We start from the raw sequence: 23,090 nt of genomic DNA, 5'->3' as shown, positions 1-23,090 counted from the left end.
TCAACCTGCCAGACTGTCCACTGTGTGCGAGTGTGTGCGCGCGTGCATGAGTGCACACAAGTGTGAGTGTACACGTGCTTGTGCCCACACATGCTACCCTGCATCCCTCTACCTTCCCCTGGCCCACCTTCTACACTACAGCTTAAGATGTTGCCTCGTATTGTACATTTTGGGGAAAGCTTTGGGTGTAAATCAGTATAAACTTGGAGGAGAGATTTTTCTATCAGGTAGAGTAGGTATTTTTTTTATAGATTGAAGGTTGATCAATTTTTTAATACTTCCCAGAGAGAAAACTATCTGTGTATACACATGGAAAAAAATGTATATGTATAATATATAAATACCAGAGCCCTGCAAAAAAAAAAAAAAAGCCCTGGGTTCGATTCCTCAGGACTACATAATACACAGGAAAGGCCGGAAGTAGCACTGTGGCCCGTGGTAGAGTGCTAGCAAAAGAAGCTCAGGGACAGTGCCCATGCCCTGAGTTCAAGCTCCAGGACTGAAAAAAAAAAAAAAAACCAAGACTAAAATAACATGCAGCAAGACTTGGAGGCACACTCCTATAATACCAGCACTGGGGAGGAGGAGGCAGCAGGATCACTTAAGCTCCGAGTCCAAGACCACCTTGAGTAACATGAACACCCTGTCTCAAAAACAAACTTCCCATCCAAACATTAAGATACACCTAAAAGAGAACCCAGTAATCACTTGCAACTACTTCTAGAGATGCAAACTTACGTCCACACAAAACCTGCATGCCAGTGTTTACAACTGCATGCGTAGTCGCCAAATCTTGGAAACAGCCCAAATGTTCTACAACAGGTGAAGAGGAGATAAAAGCGCTACCTCCAGAGCACAGACTACTAGCTCAGCATAAAAGCCAAGCAACTATTGATGCAGCAGCAATCTGGATGGCTTTCAAGGGTACTATGCTTAGTAAAACCAGCCAGTCCCAAAGGTCACTCACCGTACGGTTCCATCTATAGGACACTCTCAAAATCACAAAGCAAAGGAAAGGGAGTGTCCGGCAGAGGACAGTGATGGGTGAGAAGGGGGATGGGTGTGCAGGCCAGTTTCTCCCAGGGGATAGTGGACAGACAGTGGACTACAGAAACTGTACACACTGATATCCCACAGAGGACATCAGGTCTCAGGGAGGTTCTATGGCCCAGTTCTCAGCCCTGCTCTCCAGGCTGCTTCCTGGCTTTGATGTTGTTACAGAAGGAACATGGCACCACTGGCGGTGTCTGGAGAAGGGAACACGGGCCCCTTTACGCTATTTTCCTAAGTTCCTGTGAGTCTCCAACTAGTTCAAAATAGTTCTAAAGTCTCCAGCATGTAGAGATCCATGCTGACGTATCTGAGGGTGAAAAATAGCATGGCACCTAGAACCTTCTTCCCTCTCCTCCCCCCCTTGAGACAGGGTCTTACTCTGTAGCTCAGGATAGTCTTAAACTCCTGGGTCCTAGGCTCAAGAGACCCCTCTGTCTTAGTTCTGAGAGAAGAGGCATGTACCACAGTACCTAGCTTGTGATTCCTTCCTTTCCTTTCTTTCTCTTTCCTTTCTTTCTCTCTTTCTTTCATTTTTGCTGATCCTGGGGCTTTTGAACTCAGGACCCAGGCGCTGCCCCTGAGCCTCTCTGCACTCAAGGCAAGCATTACTACTAAGGCACATTCCCAGCCCTAGCTTCTGATTTTCTTTTCAAAGCGGGAGACAGCAATGCAACAAAACTGCACCGTGAATTAAGTGCCGGGTCTCAGTGTAGGGCAGGGAGACAGACACCCTCATGAACGGCTCTAAGAAAAGAATCCTTCAACAACTGGAGGTGTGGCCCAAGTGGTAGAGTGCCAGCCTTGAGCAGAAAAAAGCCCTGAATTCAAGCCTCAGTACTGGCCCACGCACACACAAAAATTAGTTTCCCAAGTAGCACCCTTCAGACAGCAGAACCGAACTTCCTACAAAAGCGAAATGGAGGCAGCAGCGAGCGAAGCTACCCAGATAAGTGCTTTACTGGCTATCCTACAGAAAAGCAATCAGAATGGTCAAACTGGGCTCAGAGTTACGATGCTCACCTAAGCATCAATCCCCAGCACCGCACAAAAATAGAACAGTAAGAAGGGAAAAACAGAAATGATTCCCGATTTGGCCATTTCTATGACAACTGGCTGACAGGGGCAGCTTCCCAGCGCTGGTTTCAAACATTTGCAGGCCTAGTTGCCTCGTCCCTCCCCAGGAAGGGCGTGCGTCACGGGGCTGCTTCCTGAGAAACCCAAGTGGGCAGAGAGCACCGGGAGAATGAGTATTTGGTATACTGCAGAGTTCTGTTACCCAAAGAAATATATTGGACATAATTTTTTTTTTTTTTTTGCCAGTCCTGGGGCTTGGACTCAGGGCCTGAGCACTGTCTCTGGGTTTATTTTTTGCTCAAGGCTAGCACTCTACCACTTGAGCCACAGCACCACTTCTGGCTTTTTCTGCTTATATGGTACTAAGAAATCGAACATAGGCTTCTTACATGCTAGGCAAGCACTCTACCACTAATATACCTTCCCAGCCTGGGCACTGATATTTTTAATGCAAGAAAAAAAAAAGAACACTCAAATCTGAGCACCTAGAAAACTTTATGTAATAAAATTTTCTCATTTGTTCTGGCTAGGAGGAATGTTCTAATTTTTCCTAAGAGACTGAGATCTGAGGATCACAAAGCCAGCGTGGGCTGGAACGTCAGTGAGTCTTATCTCCAATTAATCACAGAAGAAGCCAGAAGTTCTAGGTTCTGGTGCCTAATGTCTGTAAGCCTAGCTACTTAGGAGGCTGAGAGCTGAGGATAGAGGTTCAAAGCTAGCTCAGGCAGGAAAGTCTGTGAACTCTTATTTCCAATTAACTACCAGAACACTGGAAGTGGCATTGTGGCTCAAGTGGCAGAGCACTAACATTGAGCAAGAGCTCAGGGACAGCGCCCTGGCCCAGAGTTCAAGCCCCATGACCAAAAATTAAAAAAAAAAAAAAAAAAAGCCAGAGGTGACATTGTGGCTCAAGGTAGAATACTAGCTTTGAGCAAAAGGAGCTCAGGGACAGTACTTAGGCCCAGCCCATAGTTCAAGCCCCAGGACTAGCAAAAACAAACAAACAAAACAAACAAACAAAAAAAACAATGTCTGGGATGGAAAATAAGTGAGCAGATAGGAAAGAAGAAATGAAGCAAGCACTTTCTTCGTGTGCCGCTGGGTCCTGGGTGAGGGTCCCATTCAATGAAGGAAAACCAAATGCAAAGCCAGACCTTTAAATGCTCCTGAGAGCACTATAGCACACTTGTTCAAAACAATCAAACATAAAAAGCCAGAGGGTTCCGCACGTGCAACAAAATAAACTTTTAAAGAATTATCATACAGCTGGGCACTAGTAACTTATGCCTGTGATCCTAGCTACTCAGGAGGCTGAGATCTAAGGATCGTGGTTTAAAGCCAGCCCCGGCAGGAAAGTTGTGAGACTCCTATCTCTAGTTAACCACCCCAAAACCAGAAGTGGCACTGTGGCTCAAGTGGAAGAGCACTAGCCTTGAGCAAAAAGCTCAGGGACAGTGCCCAGGCCCTCAGTCCAAGCCCCATGACTGATTTTAAAAAAAGCTATGCACAGGCAGTCTAAAGGCTTTCAGTCTCTGTGCCCCTCAGTCCTGATTCTTCCCGAGGTACATCTCACGAGTTCATGCCCCCCACTCCCCAGATGGCAGCACTTACTTGTCCAGCCTTCCCAGTGTCCATCTGTCAGCAAGGAGGTCATGCCACACAGTTGGCACTTTGTCCCAGGCTGAGTCAGGGAACTGAGCTGGAATCTGGGCTCTGTCACCTGAGCTGGGACTGGGCAGGTAGTGGACTCTGACTCTGGGGAGAAGAGCTCAGGTGTGTACTGTCCATGGTCATGGCCTTTGGGCCCAATGATATTCCCATGTGTGTACGTAACACGGTCTATGTACTGTCCTGCCATGGTCATGGCCTTTGGGCCCAATGATATTCCCGTGTGTGTACATAACACGTTCTATGTGCGATGCACCCTGCTATGGACAGTGTAACACCCTCACGGGGCCTCTGACAGCCCCTCAACCAAAGGCGTAGTACTCCCACAGAGAAAAGCACAGCTAATTGCCCTAGGTGAGATATTTTTAAAGACCATAATTATTTCCATATCAATTCAGGGCAGATTTTTGCCACACAATTAGTGTGTTGTAACTGAAGAGGGACCTCTGGGGTTTCTGCATGCTCTGGATTCTGCACAGGAAAGAGGAGGAGGAGGAGGCCGGGCAGCTCTCCAGAGCTGCGGGAGTTGATGCCAGAGGAAATGACTTTTACACTTACTTCCTAACTTGCGTGTCCTCCTCTAGGTCTGAAATCCACTCAGAGTCCAGGGTCCTTGTCCTCTCTTCCCTGCCTTTGTCATCCTCGTAGCTCCTGCATGTATAAGCCCACAACCATGTGTCCAGTACCTTCCCTCTGCCCCAGTCTTCACTGTCAGATGAATACTATTTTTTCTTTTCTGGCAGTACTGGGGTTTGAAATCAGGGCCTGTGCCTACTAGTAAGCATTAAGAAGCCAGAGGGTTTTGTGCCTGTAAAACCTGAGCCAGTTTTATGTTAATTTGCAAATAGGGTCTCCAGCTTGTGGCTGGCCTGAAAGCGTGATCCTTCCCCAATTTCTGCCTCCTGAGTTGCTGGGATTACAAGTGTGATCTACCATACCTGTGCACTTACTCTTATCTCGCCCTAAACATCCTTAAACATACTGGCAGCTCCTGGGCCCATTCACTCCAGCTGGGCTCTGATGGGCTCATTCCACAGTGTGACTGGCTGCCAGCATTCCCACTGTCCACACTTTCACCGCCTCTCTAGGCCCAGCACAATGCCACACACACCGCAGGGAGGCGTGAAAGAAGAGAATCACACCACTGAGCCATGGGGAACCTGGCCTGGTGCCAATCTTGCATTCTGTGAACTGTCACTGCTAGCACATGGCAGGTGAAGGACCTGGGGCTCACCTGGAGGGACAGAAGGAGGAGGGAGGCAGGCAGGCACCAGGAAGGGCAGCAGGTGGAGGCCATCCAGCTGTCTTCTCCCCAGTAGACTGACTTTCTGGAGGTCAGAGATCAGGCCTTAGGTACTCTAGTCTCAGGGCCTGTACACAGCATCCCACTTGCTTGAATTGGAAAAAAGAACAAGTAGGCCAGCCCGTGTGCTTCCTTCTCACTCTCGGTCTCTGATACTGTCCACCACTGCGCCGTCCCACGACCAATCACTCTGCTCTCCACAGATCTCCAGCGCGACACCCTCACCCCCTGCCATCTCTCTTGTGCCTGTGCTTTCTTTCCGTGGTCTTTGCCACAACTGTGATTACATTCAGTCATTTCATGCCTGCTCCAGTAAGACCAGCTCTGTGAGGGCTGGGACCATGGTCCAGGGGCCAGCTGACACTGTTACTAAAAACGGATTTGCTAAACAACTGCTCTGGGGACAAAGGATACACAGCATGGGGACAAGTGTGCTGTTGGAACAGCATACCTGTGCCGGGCTGCCGGAAAGCCGATGCTTGGTAGGGGTGCAGCATCGACTGGCAGCGCTACCTGTGGCATTCTACAGTTTACAAAGCCCTCAGTCAGGGTGTCCAGGCAGGTGCATGCGTCTTCTGAGAGGAGCTTCAGGATGCAGCAGAAAGTGGGAGGCCATCAAGCTAGGCTCACTTCTCAGGGCCTGGGGCTGGTAGGAATTTTGGGAACCAACTCAGGCAAACCCAGTTCACAAAGCAAGAAGAGAGGGGCGAGTTCTAAGTGTCCTCTCCACCTTCTCCCTACAAGAAAGCAGCACTCGTGCCAGAAGGGGCTGAGAACCTATCAGAGAAGTGGGAAGTGGGAAGGGGATCTTGGGCAAAGCTCAACCAGGCCCTGGCAAGGCCTAAGGAACTACAACAGCAAGCTCAGGAAACAACTCAAGAGCGTTGTCAACTCTCCCCTGCCTCTCCACCCAGCCCTCTGCATCCTTTTCCAGGGAAGAGAGCCGACCAATCCCTCTCCAAATCCATGCTCCTTCCCCACACAAGCCCAAAGCTAGGTATAGCCACTATGGCCTCCGGCCCAGAAAGTTCACATTCCAGAGCATCTCAGCACCTCTTGCAGATTCCACTCATTTTTAACTTCGTGTGTAAGGAGACACCTCACTGTGGCCTCATAGGCTTTATTTACACTGCAGATGGCAACCCTAGAAGTCTACAGCCAACCCCCAAAGCTGGGAGCATATCCTGACAGGCCAAAAAGGGACTTGGCAGATATGCTGAAGAAGAGACTCTGAGGAGAGAGAGGGGCCACCAAGAGTTTCCGGGTGGCCTGATGTCATCACAGAACTCCTTCTAACATGGAGGGAGCGGGTGTGTGTGTAAGGGAGGCAGTGTGACAGTGGAAGCAGAGAGAAGAGAGGAGGACACTCTGCTGCTCCCTTAGAAGATAGAGGAAGGGCTCGCCTAGCATGCATGAAGCCCTGGGTTCAACTCCTCAGTACCACATATACAGAAAAAGCCAGAGGTGGCGCTGTGGCTCAAGTGGTAGAGAGCAAGCCTTGAATAAAAGAAGTTCAGGGACAGCACCAAAGCCCTGAGTTCAAGCACCAGGACTAGCAAAAAAAAAAAAGATTCTTGCACCTAGAAGATGGAGGAAACACCAGTGGTTCACATTTATAATCCTAGATACCCGGGAAGCTAAGATCTGAGGATCAAGATTCAAAGTGACTCTTATTTCCAATTAACCACCAAAAAGCTGGAAGTAGAGGCTCCAGTGGTAGAGCATAAGGCCCTGAGTTCAAGCCCCAATACTAGCACAAATAAATAAATGATAAAAAAAAATTTTTTTTAAGATGGAGGAAGAGGTCACAAGTCACAGAACACAAGTGACCCCCAGAAACCAAATCCTCCCTAGTCCCAAGGAGAACGGCCATGTCAATGACACAAACTTGGAACTCGGGCCTCCAAAAATGGATAGGCAGTCAGCATGTACGTTATGGCACCAGGAACAGAGAGGCTGGGGTGGGGCTGGAAGCCCACCGTCCAGTGCCAGCTCCTCACAGGGCTCTTGCTGGCCCTGCACACTTTCCAAGGGCTCTGGGAGCCAGGACACAAGACTTTACTCCCAGCTCTGCCCATAACTGTGTGTCCCAGCTGTGTACGCCAGTTACAAAACCCAGCCCAGCTTCCTCAACTGTAGCATGGGCGCTCCTCCAAACCCACATTAGAGGGAGCTGAGAGGCAAGAGGGCCTGGCAAGTTAGCATAACTGTGCGTGGCCCTATCTAGAACTGTAGAAGGAGATTTCAAAGATGTTTTCTGGGCCTGTGAACTAAGTCCCCCAACTTTCTTTCTGTGTCCTTTGATCTCTGCTGCAGTCAACTCTGCAGTCGCTGTTTCCAGGAGGAAAGAAGATTCAGTGAGAAGCATCCTTTGTGGAAGCCAAACTGCCCTTCACAGAGGCAATGCCTTTTTTAAACTCATCTTATAGAAAACAGCCCCAAACTCAGGAGAGCACCTTGTTCTCGCTCTGGTCCAGTGATAACAATTCTCCAGAACTCCTCCACGGACAACGAATGAGCAAAGGGTGAACCAGGCCCCATGTGTGACCTGGACTGTTTTAACTTTGCATGCCTTTCCCGTTCCCTTCCCCCATTCTCCCTATTTAAACCTTGGGCCTGGAGTTCCATTATTACTGCGTTGACTCCTGCTCATTTCATCCTCCAGTCAACCAGGGCTTCAGAGACCCAGCGAGTCCATCTCTGCCTGGCTCACTTTACATCTGAGTTTCAGTTCTGAACCCGTCTGAGCTGTAGCCACAGAGATACACTCAGACAGCTGCCTTGTTTTTGTACTTCCTACCCATGAAGAACTTCCATCTTCACAGGACTAGACCCTGACTTGAGTGTTGTTAATCTGAACTGACCACACAGCTTCCTCTTCGGCTGCCTGCTGCCTCTGGGGGCTGCTCTGTCCCATTAGCTTCTGGGTGGCTGCCTTCAAGGGGGAGGCTGACCCACATCAGAGGCATTGGCGGTGGCCTACAGCGGAGCCCTTTTCCAAAGGGGATTAGAGGGAGAGAGCAGCCAGGCCAGAAGCTGGCAGCTCTGCCTGGCCAGCCTTCTGAAAGGGGACCACAAGCCCTCACAGCAGGACAGGGGTCCCCTCCCTCCCGCTCCCCTCTAATCAACACAACCCATGTAGGGCCATTCTAGAAGGTCCACATCTCCTCTTCTCCCAGGGCACATTCCCACGAATCTCTCAAGCAGGAAGGGGAAAAAAAAAATCAACCAATCACATACCTGTCTGGGTATGTGGAGTGGAGGAGAGGCAGAAATAAAGGAGAACAGAGGAATTTAAAATCCTTCAGCAGGAGGTCTTTAATCCCAACTTCAATTATGTATTTTTAGTACACACCAGTCCAAATTCTAATCCCCCCAGCTTTCTCCAATAAGTACAAATGGACCAATGCCCAGCCTGTTTACTGGGCTGGGGAGCCCCTCTACAAGTGACTGGCACTGAGCATACGGGTGCGGAATAGTAAACACTCTACCGCCCTATGGGAGCAGGGTATCTGAGCTAAGACCCCCATACCTGCCAGGTCCAGGAAACCATGTCAGCATAAAACCCAGCCCAAGATTTCTCAGTGAAAAGATTTCAACTTGACCTTCATTCACACAAACATGTACTGAGCCAGGGATGCAGCATCAACACACACACACACACACACACACACACACACACTGTACTCACACAGCAATGAGTGAACATGCACCCCACAGACAAGGGCAAGGGAGTTCACAGCAGAAGAGGCTGGGCAAGCCCAGAGCCCTCCCTCCCACAGAAGGCCTACATGAATAGGCATATTCAGTCAGCAGACACCTCCGCACTGTGGAAAAGAACAAATCATCTTACTGACAATGTGGAGGGGAGAAAGCCAGACATCAGACTTTGTGCTGCAACCCGAGGGAGGCTCAAAACCAGGCTAAGGAATCACAGGTGCTGAGCAGCCATTACCTGGGAGGTAGCCAGGAGGAGGCCCACAGTGGTGGGCCATCAGAACAATAACTTACATAGTATGTATAGATATAAAAAAAACTACAGATCTATACATCAGAGATTTGTGTATTTCTTTCTAGTAAGTCAACCCTCATGAAAAGTTTATAAACACTTTCTATATGCATCCCAGACTATGCTGGCTCTTTAAAAGCTTATAGTTGCTGGGCACTGGTGGCACATGCCTGTAATCCTAGCTACTTAGGAGGCTGAGATCTGAGGATCACGGTTCCACGCCAATCCACGCAGGAAAATCCACGAGACTCATCTCCAATTAACCATCAGAAAACTGGAAGTGGGGGCTGGGAATATGGCCTAGTGGCAAGAGTGCTTGCCTCACATACATGAAGTCCTGGGTTCAATTCCCCAGCACCACATATATAGAAAACGGCCAGAAGTGGCACTGTGGCTCAAGTTGGCAGAGTGCTAGCCTTGAGCAAAAAGAAGCCAGGACAGTGCTCAGGCTCTGAGTCCAAGCCCCAGGACTGGCAAAAAAAGAAAAGAAAGAAAACTGGAAGTAGAGCTGTGGCTCCAAGTGACAGGGCACTAGCCTTGAACAGAAAAGCTCAAGGACAGCACCCAAGCCCTGAGTTCAAGCTCCACAATCAACAACAACAAAAAGCTTACAGTCAAAAGTACCCTTAGACACACAACTGGGTGCCCATAACCAGTGGGACAGGCTATAAGAGCAAGCCAAGGTTTTAGTACTACCAGAGTGTGAGGCAGGGGCAGAAATAGTAACGAGATATAGGAGCTTTGAGGTAGTCAGACTTGTGTCCAAACCCCACACCTTGGTGTATGTAGGACTCTGATGTGTTCTGCTTTCTCATCTGCACAAAGGGAAACAGGAGCTACAAGCTGTGGCTTCTCAAGGATGCGAAGAAGGGGCCCACAATCCCACAGTGCAGAGCCCTGGCCAGAGGCATGTTCTTGTGAGTATCAGCCAGTCACCGCTGTCACCAGTCCATTCCACTGCTACCCTTCTCTCACTCAGCAAGCACTGAACAAATCTCAGGCTGTAAGCAGACACAGATCCACCAGGGAGGAGCCTGCAGCCCGGTAGGAATCAGAAACCATGATAGTGTCGAAAGCCCCAAGTACCCAGAGAAACAGCTCCAGCTGCTGGAGGGCAAAGGGCAGAGCTGCAGAGGGAAAGGTGGGCAAGGAGAGTTTGGAACAGGAAGTCGGAGCTCATCAAACACACCTCTGGAGGCCACTACAGGGGGCCTGGGACACCCAGGGCTGGTGAAGCAGCCTTCTGCCATCAGCGGGGAACTCTGAGGGTTTTAGAGGGAAGTAAGTAGCCAACCACAGCCAGGATTTAGTGCCAAAGCTGGCCAGAGGTATTGAGGAAGGGGCCAGGGGAACACATTTACCAAGGAACCTCCAAACCCTCATCCTCAGTCTTACCAGGTGAGATCCTGGTGTATTCTTATTACCCAGCAGTCAGGGTCTGATGAGGCTGGTGTATTTTTTTTTGGGGGGGGGGGGAGGAGGTCACTTATGGGGCTTGAACTCAGGGTCTGGGCACTATCCCTGAGCCTCTTCGTGCTCAAAGCTAGGGCTCTGTCACTTGAGCCACAGCACCACTTCCAGTTTTCAAGTGGTTAACTGGAGATAAGAGTCTCATGGGGCTGGCTTGGACCACAATCCTCAGGACTCAGCCTCCTGAGTAGCTTAGTTACAGGCGTGAGCCACCAGCACCAGGATGACGGGTGAGTTATTACCCAGTAGTCCCCAGTGGTAGTACCCAGGGTTTGGTGAGGCTGGCTGTCCAGGCTGGAGGGAGTGGTCGGAGTTTTTGCAGTCAGTCACAACTCTCATGCTTTTCATTTAATTTTTGGCAAGGTCATAGTTCATACTTTGACGGTGAGAAGGGACGTGGGAAGCTGGGCACAGTGGCTCAAGCCTATGATCCTAGTTACTTGAGAGGCGAAGACTGGAAGATCTTGGTTCAATGCCAGCATGGGCATAAAAGCCCATGAAACTCACTGTCACTAATGGCTGGGCACAGCGGTTGCCTACTGCCATCCCAGTGTCAAAAGAAAGCACAAACAGAAGGATTTGGGTTTATGCCTACCCAAGCATAAAGTGAGACCCTATGTTGAAAAGGACCAACCCAAGAAGAGACTGGCAGAGCAGTTCAAGATACAGCATCTGCTTAGCAAGCAAGAGGCCCTGAGTACTACCAAAAACAACATGAAACAAATGGACGCATACAGAGGAGTCCGGAATGGTAATATGTGCCTATTATAGTCCTAGCTACTCAGGCAGGAGGATCACTTGAGCTCAGGGAACTTGGAGCTAGACAGGGCAGCACTCACTGTGAGACCTTGCCTCCTGGGGGTGGAGGGGGAAGGTTCCTAGCACCAAGGGCAGCTAATCACCTGGCACCAGCGCCCCCTAGAGGCACCACAGCTCCCAGCTTCTTTCCTTGCCCAGATGCCCTCTAGACACACAAGCACCATCCCTTTCGTTTTACAGTGGTGTCCAGACACAACTCCCTCTCCCTACCTCTTCCACCCCCACAATTTGCATTTGCTACTGTTCATCTCAACATGCAGAGTTTCCACCTCATTCTTTATGGCTGCGCAGTATTCTGTAGTTAAGAAAGGTGGCCATTATTTGTGTGTGACTCCCCGTTAGTGGACAATTTAGGTTGTCTTTTCCTAGTTCCAAAAGGAAGCAATGACTAACTTTTCAAGTAAGTGATTTTTTTCACATACATTTAATACATCTTTAAGATAAATTCATACAAGTGCAGGTACTGGGTGTTAAAAATGTAATTTTGGGGCTAGAAATGTGGCTTAGTGGTAAAGTGCTTGGCTAGCATGCACAAAGCCCTGGGTTCCATTCCTCAGTACCACATACACAGAGAAGGCCAGAAGTGGTGCTGGGGCTCAAGTGGTAGAATGCTAGCCTCAAGCAAAAAAGAAGCTCAGGGACAGTGTTCAGGCCAAGTTCAAGCGCCAGGACTGGCAAAAAAAAAAAAAAAAAATGTAATTTTGCTAGATACCAGTAGCTCATGCCTGTAATCCTAGCAACTCAGGAGGCTGAGATCTGAGGCTTAAGAGCTCAAAGCCAGCCCAGGCAAGAAAGTCTATGAGACTTTTTTTTTTTTTTTTTTTTTGGCCAGTCCTGGGGCTTGGACTCAGGGCCTGAGCACTGTCCCTGGCTTCTTTTTTGCTCAAGGCTAGCACTCTGCCACTTGAGCCACAGCGCCACTTCTGGCCATTTTCTCTGTATATGTGGTGCTGGGGAATTGAGCCCTGGGCTTCACATATACAAGGCAAGCACTCTTGCCACTAGGCCATATTCTCAGCCCCTCTATGAGACTCTTATCTCCAAATAATCACCAAAAAACTGCAAGTGGGGCTGTGGTTCAAGTGGTAGAGTGCTAGCTAGAGCAAAAAAGCTCAGGTACAGTACCTAGGCCCTGAGTTTAAGTTCCAAGACTGCTCCCCCATTCAAAAAGAAAATTGTAATTTTGTGAAATGTGGCAACAAAGGCAGAATACTGTTATTTACCCAAGACATGAACCTGAGTGATGGGGATGATACTATGTGTACCTTTAAGGTGCTCAAGGGAAGAAACAGTAAAGAAAAGTTTAGTTTTCAAATATATCAGCACCAACTTGTCCAGGTCTCTAGCCCATGAACTTGCTCTCCTCAACTGTAAGTCAAACAGTAGAGCTGTAATTAGGGGATAGTTCAGTGTAGAGTGCTTGCCTACCATGTGTAAGGTCCTGTGTTCCACCCTCAGCACTGCGGAAGTAAAAAGGACCCCAATCCACTTCCCTTCCTAGCGCCCCAACGGCCTGGTCCTAGGGCAAAGGAAAAGGAGAGCGCTGAGTCACCACGACCCTAGACAACACTAGATTTCCTGAGTGAAGGCACCAGTGTGCAGAAGAGAGGAGAGCCTGGCAGGGAAGAAGGCATTGACAGAACCAGGTCACAAGTGTGCAGGTTAGCCAGACCAAGGGAGAGAAAAGGACATCCTGCTGTCTCCTTTGCAAAAGCTATGGGAACTTCACAGCCATACAAGACACCCATGCTCTAAGACACTTACTCTTGACTGGTGACACTCACTTTTGATTGGCTTATGTTGCGTGGCACTCACTTTTGTTTTCGGTTCTGTTTTGTTTTTGCCAGAGTCCTGGGGCTTGAACTCAGGACCTGAGCACTGTTCCTGGCTTCTTTTCACTCTACCACTTGAGCCACAGCACACCACTTCTGGCTTTTTCTACATATGTGCTAAGGAATAGAACCCAGGTTCATGTATGCAAGGCAAGCACTCTACCACTAGGCCATATGCCCAGCCGTGGCACTCACTTCTGATTGGCTCGTGCTCTATGACTCTCATTCTCAATTGGCTCATGCTCCGTGACACTCACTCTAGATTGGTTCATGCTCCATGACATTCTTTTTTTTTTTTTTTTTGGCCAGTCCTGGGCCTTGGACTCAGGGCCTGAGCACTGTCCCTGGCTTCTTCCCGCTCAAGGCTAGCACTCTGCCACTTGAGCCACAGCGCCGCTTCTGGCCGTTTTCTGTATATGTGGTGCTGGGGAATCGAACCTAGGGCCTCGTGTATCCGAGGCAGGCACTCTTGCCACTAGGCTATATCCCCAGCCCCCATGACATTCTTAATTGGCTCACATTCCATGATACCCACTCATGATTGGCTCTTATTGTGAACCTACCACCAAGTTCACATGCCCAAACACATGGCCACCTAAGCATCGCTTTTCAAGCAGGCATGTTGCCAAGGGTGGGGTGGTCTTTCTAAGGGATCCAAATGTCCTTCCATGGAGGGCAATTGAGGGTATGCAGTGATCAAGATGAGGTTTCCTACTATTTCCCCAAATCAGGACCAGTTCCTGGAAAGTGTGGGTGAAAGGTCTTCTGTCCTGAGCAGTGTGGGAGAAACACTGGAGAGAACCAACACCATCAGCTTGCCTATGTCCCTGCCCAAGCTCTGCTCCTTAAGTCACCTAGTCACTCTGCAGCTACTGCTAGGGAAGTTCTAACCAATGCACAGCACATCAGGCCACTGTCACAAAACAACACATACTGTCCCGGCAATCTTACATTCTTACACGTCCTGTTCCTTTAAATCGCATTGAGAAACTCATGTAGAGATGACTGGCTTGCCAGGCGCCAGTGGCTCACGCCTGTAATCCTAGCTACTCAGGAGGCTGAGATCTGAGGATTGCAGTTCAAAGCCAGCCCGGGCAGGAAAGTCTGGGAGACTCTTATCTCGAATTAACCACCAAAAAAAAAAAATGGAAGTGGGGCCTGGGGATATGGCCTAGTGGCAAGAGTGCCTGCCTCATATACATGAGGCCCTGGGTTCAATTCCCCAGCACCACATATACAGAAAATGGCCAGAAGTGGCGCTGTGGCTCAAGTGGCAGAGTGCTAGTGGCAGTGAGCAAAAAGAAGCCAGGGACAGTGCTCAGGCCCTGAGTCCAAGCCCCAGGACTGGCCAAAAAAAAATAAAAAAAATGGAAGTGGCACTGTGGCTCAAAGTGGTAGAATGTTAGCCTTGAGCTGAAGAGCTGAGGGACAGCACCTAGGCCCAGTGTTTAAGCCTCATAACTGAGAAAGAGAGAGAGAGAGAGAGAGATGACTGGCTACACTCCTAGAGAAAGACCCCAAGTTATCTGGGAGGGTTCGCTGGGAGGGTGTCTAAAGTCACCTGCTTGTATCCCTGTCCTGTATGTTTCCAAGTGACCCCACTTCCCGAAAGCCTTTTCTATATTTCCTCTCACCTCTCTACCTGTAAAGCTCTACTGTACACAAAGCCTGAGCTCAAATGCCCCTCAGCCCACGCAAGCAGAGCTGACTTTTGCCTCTTGGCCCCCCAGTTTTGACCTGTACCCTCAATGATACACTTTGCAGCAATCCAGCATGCTGAGCTCTCCACGTGTGTGGAGGTTGCGAGCTCTCTGTGGAGGCCAGTGCTACGGCCATCAGGGAATGAAATGCCAGAAAACCTGGCGGCTGCCCTCCCCATGATCTTAGGCAATTCTGATTCTCAGTATCTCTTTCTACAGAATAAGAATAAAACAATAATTATTAGTATTCCAAGGTGCACAGGCAATGTTAGGATTAAATGAAAGCATATGTGTGAAATATGTGTGCAAAGCCCGGCACAAATTACACTGAAGAGAAAATTAAGATAATTAGATGCTAATATTAAGATGAATGTAATCTCACACATCTTTGCCAACACCTGTTCCTGTGCTTTACAGGCCCTCAAACTGATAGGGATGGACCCCCTACTCATTGCTCACTCTGCATAAAATGAAGGCCATGGTGATGAGATGTGGTGGGACAGAAACCAAAAGGCTCTGCCATCTGGTATAGCCATAACAGCACCATGGGGCTAGTTAGTTTTCTCTCTGGGATTTTCCTAGAGTGCTTGGGACAGCTCACCCAGCAGATCGAGGGACAGGAGAGGTTCGAACCACTTGCCAGCAAGACAGGGCCTCCCAAGATATAGCCTGTCCACAGGAGTCACAGCAGGAGAAAATAAAGATACCCTATAGAGAGAGTATGTGGCTGTCTTTCAGGGTGACAGACACGCTAACTTCTCACTCTATCCTCTCTTGGAGAAGCAGCCCTCTTGAGACCCACCATGATCCCAGCAAGGGAACAAGAATCCTTAGGAAGATCATCGGACAGGTTTCAGGTTGGGAGAGAGGCAACGTGCATAGCGTGTACACCTACTTCTGTACATGCACATGCTCCGAACCTTCTTCCTTCTTGCTCAGCCTCCAAACCATACCCAGGCTGGCCTAGAAACCGAGATCTTCCTGCCTCAGCCTCCTGAGGGCTAAGATTAACAGGCATGGACCACCACACCCAGCGGGGGACTCACGAGTCTTCTGAGAACCCACCTGAGCCTTGCAGTATCAGGAGGTGAAGAAATCTCTGTTGAGGGGTGAGGCTCAGATAGGACAAGTGACTCACCCCATTCATCACCTGACTGACTCTTGGTCCAGTGTTTACACAAAGTCTGACCAGGATCAACGATAGGGACATCATCTTTCCTACAGAGAACTTGAAGCAAAGCGCTATGGCTCTGTTTAGAACAGATGATCTGGGCTGGGGATATAGCCTAGTGGCAAGAGTGCCTGCCTCGGATACACGAGGCCCTAGGTTCGATTCCCCAGCACCACATATACAGAAAACGGCCAGAAGCGGCGCTGTGGCTCAAGTGGCAGAGTGCTAGCCTTGAGCGGGAAGAAGCCAGGGACAGTGCTCACTCAGGCCCTGAGTCCAAGGCCCAGGACTGGCCAAAAAAAAAAAAAAAAGAACAGATGATCTTGCCTCTGCCTCCTGAGTGGCTGGGATATCATGAATCACCGTATCTAGCCAACTTTCTTGGTTTTCTGTTTTGTTTTGTACTGGTCCTGGGGCTTGAACACAGAGCCTGGTCAGCGTCCCTGAGCATTTGTGCGCAAGGCTAGTGCTCTACCACTTGGAGCCACAGCACAATTTCTTGCTTTTTTTATAGTTAATTGGAGATAACAATTTCACAATTTTTCCTACCTTGGTTGACTTTGAACCACAATCCTCAGATCTCAGCCTCCTGGTAGGAAGGATTACAAGCATGAGCCACCAACACCTAGCTTAAAAAAAAAAAAAACAGGATCTTGCTAGCCCAGGCTGGTCTAGAATTCATGATCTTCCAGCCTCAGCTTTCCCTCCCCCCCCTTCAGAGATTACAGACCTGTGCTACCACAACCAGTTTTATCCTAATCCTTTCTGGATTCCAAGTTTACTACAAACAACAAGTATATCTACATCATACTTGTTACCCGAAGTTGCCGAAACTGCCAGGGACACTGTCAATTGCTTACTAAGTCAGTACTTCATAATGTGTCACTTCTGAAAACATGGCAGAGCTGGAAGTGATGCAAGTCAGGCACAAAGGTTTTCTGGGTGGGATCTTCCCCCTCTAGTTTCCGCCCCACAGGAGAAGGAAAGGAGGTGTCCACTGGGTTTCCTGCCTCCTCTCAGGCCTGAGAACTCCCACACCCTCTACAGGCACTGGCCCTTGGGAAGACTCAAGCCTAGTCTAGGGCACTACTGCGTCCCAATAAAATAATAACCTCAGTCCTAATAAACAATCTTGTTCTCAGCACCATGGACATCCCTCCCCTTCCAAGAATAATTCCAGCATTATCTCAAGTGGCAATGCCATTAACCCATCCACTGTCCATCTGTTCAGTCCCTGCTAGCATCTCCCTGATGCAAGATTTCATGCCAGACACTGAGCCATCACTATCTGAAGACTGGAAAAGCTAGCCACAGGAAACCGCACGCCAGCTTTCTAGGTTGTGCCCAAGCACAGAGTTTCAGCAGTGTTAACAGCACAGACAAGCATGTAAGCGAATGCTGCCTGGGCAGCCAGTCTAATTCCAGCTTCTCAATTCCCTCCAGGGTGTGGAAAAGTGAAGTTTCAGGAGCAAAGGCTGTTGAGCATGCCACAGTCTTGTCAAGCAGAATGCTTGGTTAGGGTACCTCCACCACATCACCTACAGGGAGGAGAGGCCATGGGAAAGGAAGGTGGAGGAAATCCAAAATGTGAGTGTCCATCTTGTTCTCCTTCGACTCCTTCCCACCATACCTCTTCCCTTTCTGTCTTTCAGAAAGAGATCCAGGTGGGAAGGCGGCTTAGTGGTAGAGTGCTTGCCTAGCATGCATGAAGCCCTGGGTTCAATTCTTTAGTACCACATACACAGAAAAAGGCAGAAGTGGCGCTGTGGCTCAAGTGGTAGAGTGCTAGCCTAGAGCAAAAAGATGCTCAGGAACAGTGTTCAGTCTGAGTTCAAGCCCCACGACTGGCAAAGGGAGGGAGGGAGAGAAGAAGGGAGGGAGGGAGGGAAGGAGAGAGGAAGGGAAGGAGGGAGGGAAGAAGGGAGGGAGGGAGGGAGGGATCCCATTTGATTGCATTTATTTTTGGCTCATTAGGTGTTGAGTCCTAGGGACACACAATTTTACAAACCTGCTTTCTCTACTTTTTCACATGGTGCCATCTTAACTGTTACCTCACCAGAAAAGTGCTTGCCCAGGCAAAAATGATCTAAGGACACCTCAAAGAACCCCTGACAGTTGTAACTGTCCTGTGTTGGATGTCTCTCTCCCAAGGATGCAGCTCCCCACATACTGCCTGTCACACAAGACCATCATCTCTTTCCTGAATAAATAAACGGGCCTGTAAGGTAACAGGAAACACTGCTGTTGAATGTCAGGAGCCACATTGAGCTACAAACCAAATACCTACTCAGTCACCACAGCCCCAGCCTCACTATTAAAATCTCCACTTTAGGGGCTGGGGATATATATGGCCTAGTGGCAAGAGTGCCTGCCTCATATACATGAGGCCCTGGGTTCGATTCCCCAGCACCACATATACAGAAAATGGCCAGAAGTGGCGCTGTGGCTCAAGTGGCAGAGTGCTAGCCTTGAGCAAGAAGAAGCCAGGGACAGTGCTCAGGCCCTGAGTCCAAGCCCCAGGACTGGCAAAAAATAAAAATAAATAAATAAATAAAATCTCCACTTTCGCCAGGTGTCAATGGCTCAAGCCCGAAATCCTAGCTATTCAGGAGTTTTAGATCTGAGGATCCTGGTTCAAAGCCGGCCCAGGCAGGAAAGAGAGCTGTGGCTCAAGTGGTAGAACATCAGCCTTGAACAAAAAAAAAGCTAAAGACAGGACCTAGGCCCTGAGTTCAAGCCCCAGGATGAACACACACACACACACACACACACACACACACACACACACACATTTTTAAAGGTCAGGAATTAGAGAACCTGGCAAGGAAAGGTTTGAAGCACATCTCCAGTTCTCACTCCAGGTCTTTAGAACTGCTCAGCTCATTAAACGCTCTCCCTCCTGGTCCCAGGGAGCTTGTTTGTTCTGTTCTCAAATCCTCAAGCACCTATGTGAAGGCATCCAGGTCAGAATTCCCCCCCTCTCACATACTAGCCAGTCACCACAGGCCCCTTGCCCCTTTGCCCCTTCCTCCTCTTTGGCTGAGCTTCAGCAGTATTCTACAAAGATCCCACAGCCATTATTAGCACTGCAGGGAGGGATGGCCTGATTCCTCACACTCTGGTGAGACAAGAAAGTTGCATAAAATGCCAATGACCAGAGCAGCTAGCAGAGTAGAGCAAGCAAGTCTGTAGTGAGCTCACGAGCTAGACAGCAGCCAAAGCTAGCTGGGCTGGCTCTGAATCCAGTTCTGACCCCTGCTCCCCTGGGCTTGTATTTATAGAGCAGAGGGCTTGGTGAGGGGCAGGAGCAGATGGGAACCATGGATCTCAAAGGCATTCCCCACCAGTGAGTGCATGAATCAGTGATGACCATGAGACTCGAGGCAACAAAACTGCAGAGCAGTGGAGCCAATTCATAGCAGTAGAAGAGGCCAGGTGTGGAGCAGACACATTTACCAGGAAGGGCCCAGGGGCCTAGCTCCGGACACAACAAGAGAAAGGAGGGACAACAGAAACTACAAAGATTCAGGATTGGTGGGAAGCAAACAGAAAGGAGGCAGGTCATCATCGAGCTGTTGCAGGAATCAGTGAAGTAGGGTAGAGGAAGATGATTCTGCCGTTTAAAACACAGCTGAGCAAGTCTTTCAAGGGTTCCTAGTAAACCAGGCTCACATTTAAACTCGTTAGTGGATCCTTCAAAGGTCTTCATAACTTGGCCCATGGAAGCCCCATTTGAGCGACAAGGCCTTTCAGGACTGCACATCGGCCTAGGGTTCCCAGAAGGCCCTCCTCTTCCTCTGCAGATCCAGCAGCCCTAGTCTTTCAGGACCAAGGAGATATCTGGCACAGTCCAGGTCAGTGAGGGAAGAGCAAGTCTGAGGCCAGCTCAGCTCGGATATGGAAGGTGAGGAGGAGAGCACTTTGAACTGTGCCTGCCACACAGTAAATGCTCAATAAACAAGCTGTTGTTCCCATTGTACTCTGAGCCCCTTCAGGGCCCTCTGTTTTCAACACAAGTAGAGCACTGTCTTACACACATCTGTTACACATTGGTCTTCCTCGACCAACCACACACAGCCTTTTAAGCGGGTACAACCCACATTTCTGGCCTACCTTCTGAAGGTGCAGCAGTGTCTGCCACACAGTAGGTGTTTAGTAAGTTTGCTACCTGCATGCAACAGCCTCAGCCAAAGATCTTGGGGCAGACTCCACAGAGCTCCTAGGGCCCAGCTGCAGGCCTCTCGGAACACACACACACACCAAATCCCCAGTCACATTCGCTGCTACAGGTTTTCAAAACAATAAAGGGCTGTACCCTGCCTTGCCAAGGCTGTTTCTACTCCAGGGAATGTACTGAGAGAAATGAGCACAGCAGGGACTGGAAATAGCACCGAGCCCCTCTCTGGGAGAGGGCTGGGCAGGCCCGCCAGCAAACAGCACAAATCTCAAAGACAAGAGTGGGAACAGGTTGGGAAAGTGGCTCCATGGTAGAGAGCTTGCCCAGCATGTGCAAAGCCCTGTGTTCGAACATCAGAAGAAAAAGAGAGTGGAAGAAACAACTTCCAAACAGCTGAAGCTCACAGAATTCAGCCAATCCCAAGGAACTAGGACAACTGGGTCACTGGCAAGCATCTGTCCTGGAAGCTCTCTTCCAACCTGCTGAGAGGATTTTAAAAGGCTCCTTATACAATCCCTACCACCATGGGAGCAACTTGTAACATATCCAGAATCCCCAGGACTGCACAAGGTCGCCTGAATTGCCTTTGGTAGTGGGGGTAAGAGGGAGGTTAGTGGCTTCAGTATATCGCCCAGTGGTCACAAGGGTCTCCAACCAGGTTGAGATCACTCTCTACCCATCTCCCAGCAGACTAGGAGCCTCCAGTCCCACTCATCATCAGACCTCTGTGCCCCTAGTTGTTTCTACTCCAGGGAACATAAGGAGAGAATACAGTATAGTAAGAACTGGAAATAGCACGAAGCCTGACCCCTGCGTGGTGGTAGATCCTAATAAGTTACAAGATGTGACAAGAGAGAGGCTCTGGCTGAAGGATAATTCCATCTAGGCCTGCCTGTGTCATGGACAAGTGAGCCATGGGTTTCTTCTGGGCCTCAGTTGTCCTCATCCTCAAGTAGGCAGAAGAACAATTCCTGACTCACATGGCTGTTGTTGAAGTTAACTGGGAAAACAGACTTGGAAAGCAAAATGTCAGTCATCCTTGCAGCCTCAGCCCAAATGTCCCTTTGTGCAAGTCTTTCCTGCCGAGCAACTTAGGTCCTCCCCCCAGCCTGAACTCTCTACTTTCATCCCCTGTGTTTTGTATATCAGTGTCACTACTGAGAGGTCTTTGATGCTTGGGGTATCACATGTTTCTGTCCAAGTGGGCACAGGCCTGGCTTCTGGATTGTCCCACCCCACTGTCCCAACAAGTCCTTCCAACAAGACACTGGGATGTGTGGAGGCCAAGAGCCCACAGGGCTCGTTGTCATGGCACCTGGGATGGGGCGCTGTGTGTATGGCTAGTGGTGGAAGCTATCCCTCTGAGACTTGCGCCTCCGGTGCAGGTCAGGTGAGCCAGCCTGTGTGCCCGGCTGAAGGCAGCACCTCAGCCTCCAGGCACAGATTGCTACTTCTTTCCTTACATAAAGCACCCGCGGCCAGATAAATAATACATAGCCTTCACCTCACACACAGGTATCAAACAGGCAAACACCTGCTTGGCTCACGCTGGGCCCAAGGAGGAGGGAGGGAAGAAGGGAGGGAAGAAGGGGTGAAATGTCTGGCTCATCAAATGTTCCTTCCCCCCCCCCCCCCACACACACCCCAGGATATGGACTGGGAAACCAAACCCACTCCCCAGCATGGCTGCCTGGACCTCCTAGCCCTGGATGCCAGGTAGACAGATCCGGGCCAGGCGCCCCAGGGCGTGCCTGTGGATAAAACTCACAACTCACAGGAACTGCTACGACCACCCCAAACCGGTCACGGGGGTCCCCCCGGAGCCGCGGGTCCCCGGCGACCCAGCTCCAAACACACTCGCCCGAGCGCCCGGCTCGCGCCTTCCCCATCACGCCACGCCGAGGGCCGGCGCGGGGGGGGGGGGGGGTCACGGCCAGCGCCCGGCCGCGCCCGGCCCCGCACGGCCCCGCGGTCGGCAGCCCCGCCGCCTCCCTCCCGGGCCCCCCCGACGCCAGGTCCGCGGGCCCCGCCACGTTGGCGCGCGCAGGGGGAGCGGGCACACCCACGGCCGCCCGCGCCCCGCAGCTCGGGGGCGGCCCCGCGCCCGCCCCGTCCCGGCCAGGCCAGGCCCCCTCCGTGCCCGCCCCGCCGGGGACACGCGGCCCACATCCCCGCGGGCGCCCCTCTCCCCCCACCCCCGCCCGGGCCTCTGCAAACCCCAGCAGCCCCCCGCGCGCCAGCCTCCTCGCCCCCACCCCCCGAGTCTGCCGCCGACCCCTCGGGGCCGGACGGGTTACCTCAGGAGCCCATGGCACGGGCGCGTGCGGGCGTCGCGCGGCGGCCGTGTCCTGCGGGCGGGGCGGGAAGCGCGGCCGCCGGGTGTCGCCGCCGCCGCCGGCGCGTCCGGAGCCCCGCCGAGCGCCGCCTCCACGCGCATGCGCGCCGGGAGCGCCGCCGGGGAGGGCGGGGCTGGGAGCGCGCGGCTGAGATCACTCCCCGGGTCTTAAAGGGGCCGCGCGCGGAGAAGCCCTGGCTGAAGGCTTCCAGGGGCGGGGCGGCCTGGTTCTAATCTAGCTCTGCCAACTCACTGGGCGGTGAGCGAGGGGGGGCTCTCTCAGCTCCTCAAGTTCCGCCTGACACTGAGCTTCCTAGGACTGCAGGCCTGAGCTCTGGCAAACTCTCTTCCTAGCGCCTGTCTGGGTGGCTAAGTCTTCACTGACTGTCCCTAATGGCTATCATTTGGGGAGAGACAAAACACAGTGTCGGTTGTGCCAAGGATGCCATGCGTGTGGAGTCATGTCATGAAGACGCACT

At 50.7% G+C, this 23,090-nt stretch overlaps 1 protein-coding gene across 3 annotated transcripts in view; it reads right to left on the bottom strand.

The window, feature by feature from the left end:
• The window catches only part of Tmem184b (transmembrane protein 184B), a 43,608-nt gene extending 20,932 nt beyond the window's left edge, over window positions 1-22,676 (bottom strand). The window contains exon 1 of one of the 3 annotated variants that reach the window (XM_048355495.1): window positions 22,574-22,676. The gene's annotated coding sequence lies outside the window, so the exon portion shown is untranslated. Of the gene's footprint in view, window positions 1-4,353; window positions 4,977-9,882; window positions 10,645-22,573 lie in introns of those variants that run through there. The other 2 variants (XM_048355512.1, XM_048355504.1) reach the window with 2 other exon arrangements.
• Between the last annotated feature and the right edge of the window lie 414 nt (window positions 22,677-23,090).

The sequence above is a fragment of the Perognathus longimembris genome, chromosome 1, assembly GCF_023159225.1.
Source record: "Perognathus longimembris pacificus isolate PPM17 chromosome 1, ASM2315922v1, whole genome shotgun sequence".
Classification (NCBI taxonomy): Eukaryota; Metazoa; Chordata; class Mammalia; order Rodentia; family Heteromyidae; genus Perognathus; species Perognathus longimembris.
The sequence above is the reverse complement of the archived record's forward strand: the minus strand, read 5'-3'. Positions and strand labels throughout refer to the sequence as shown.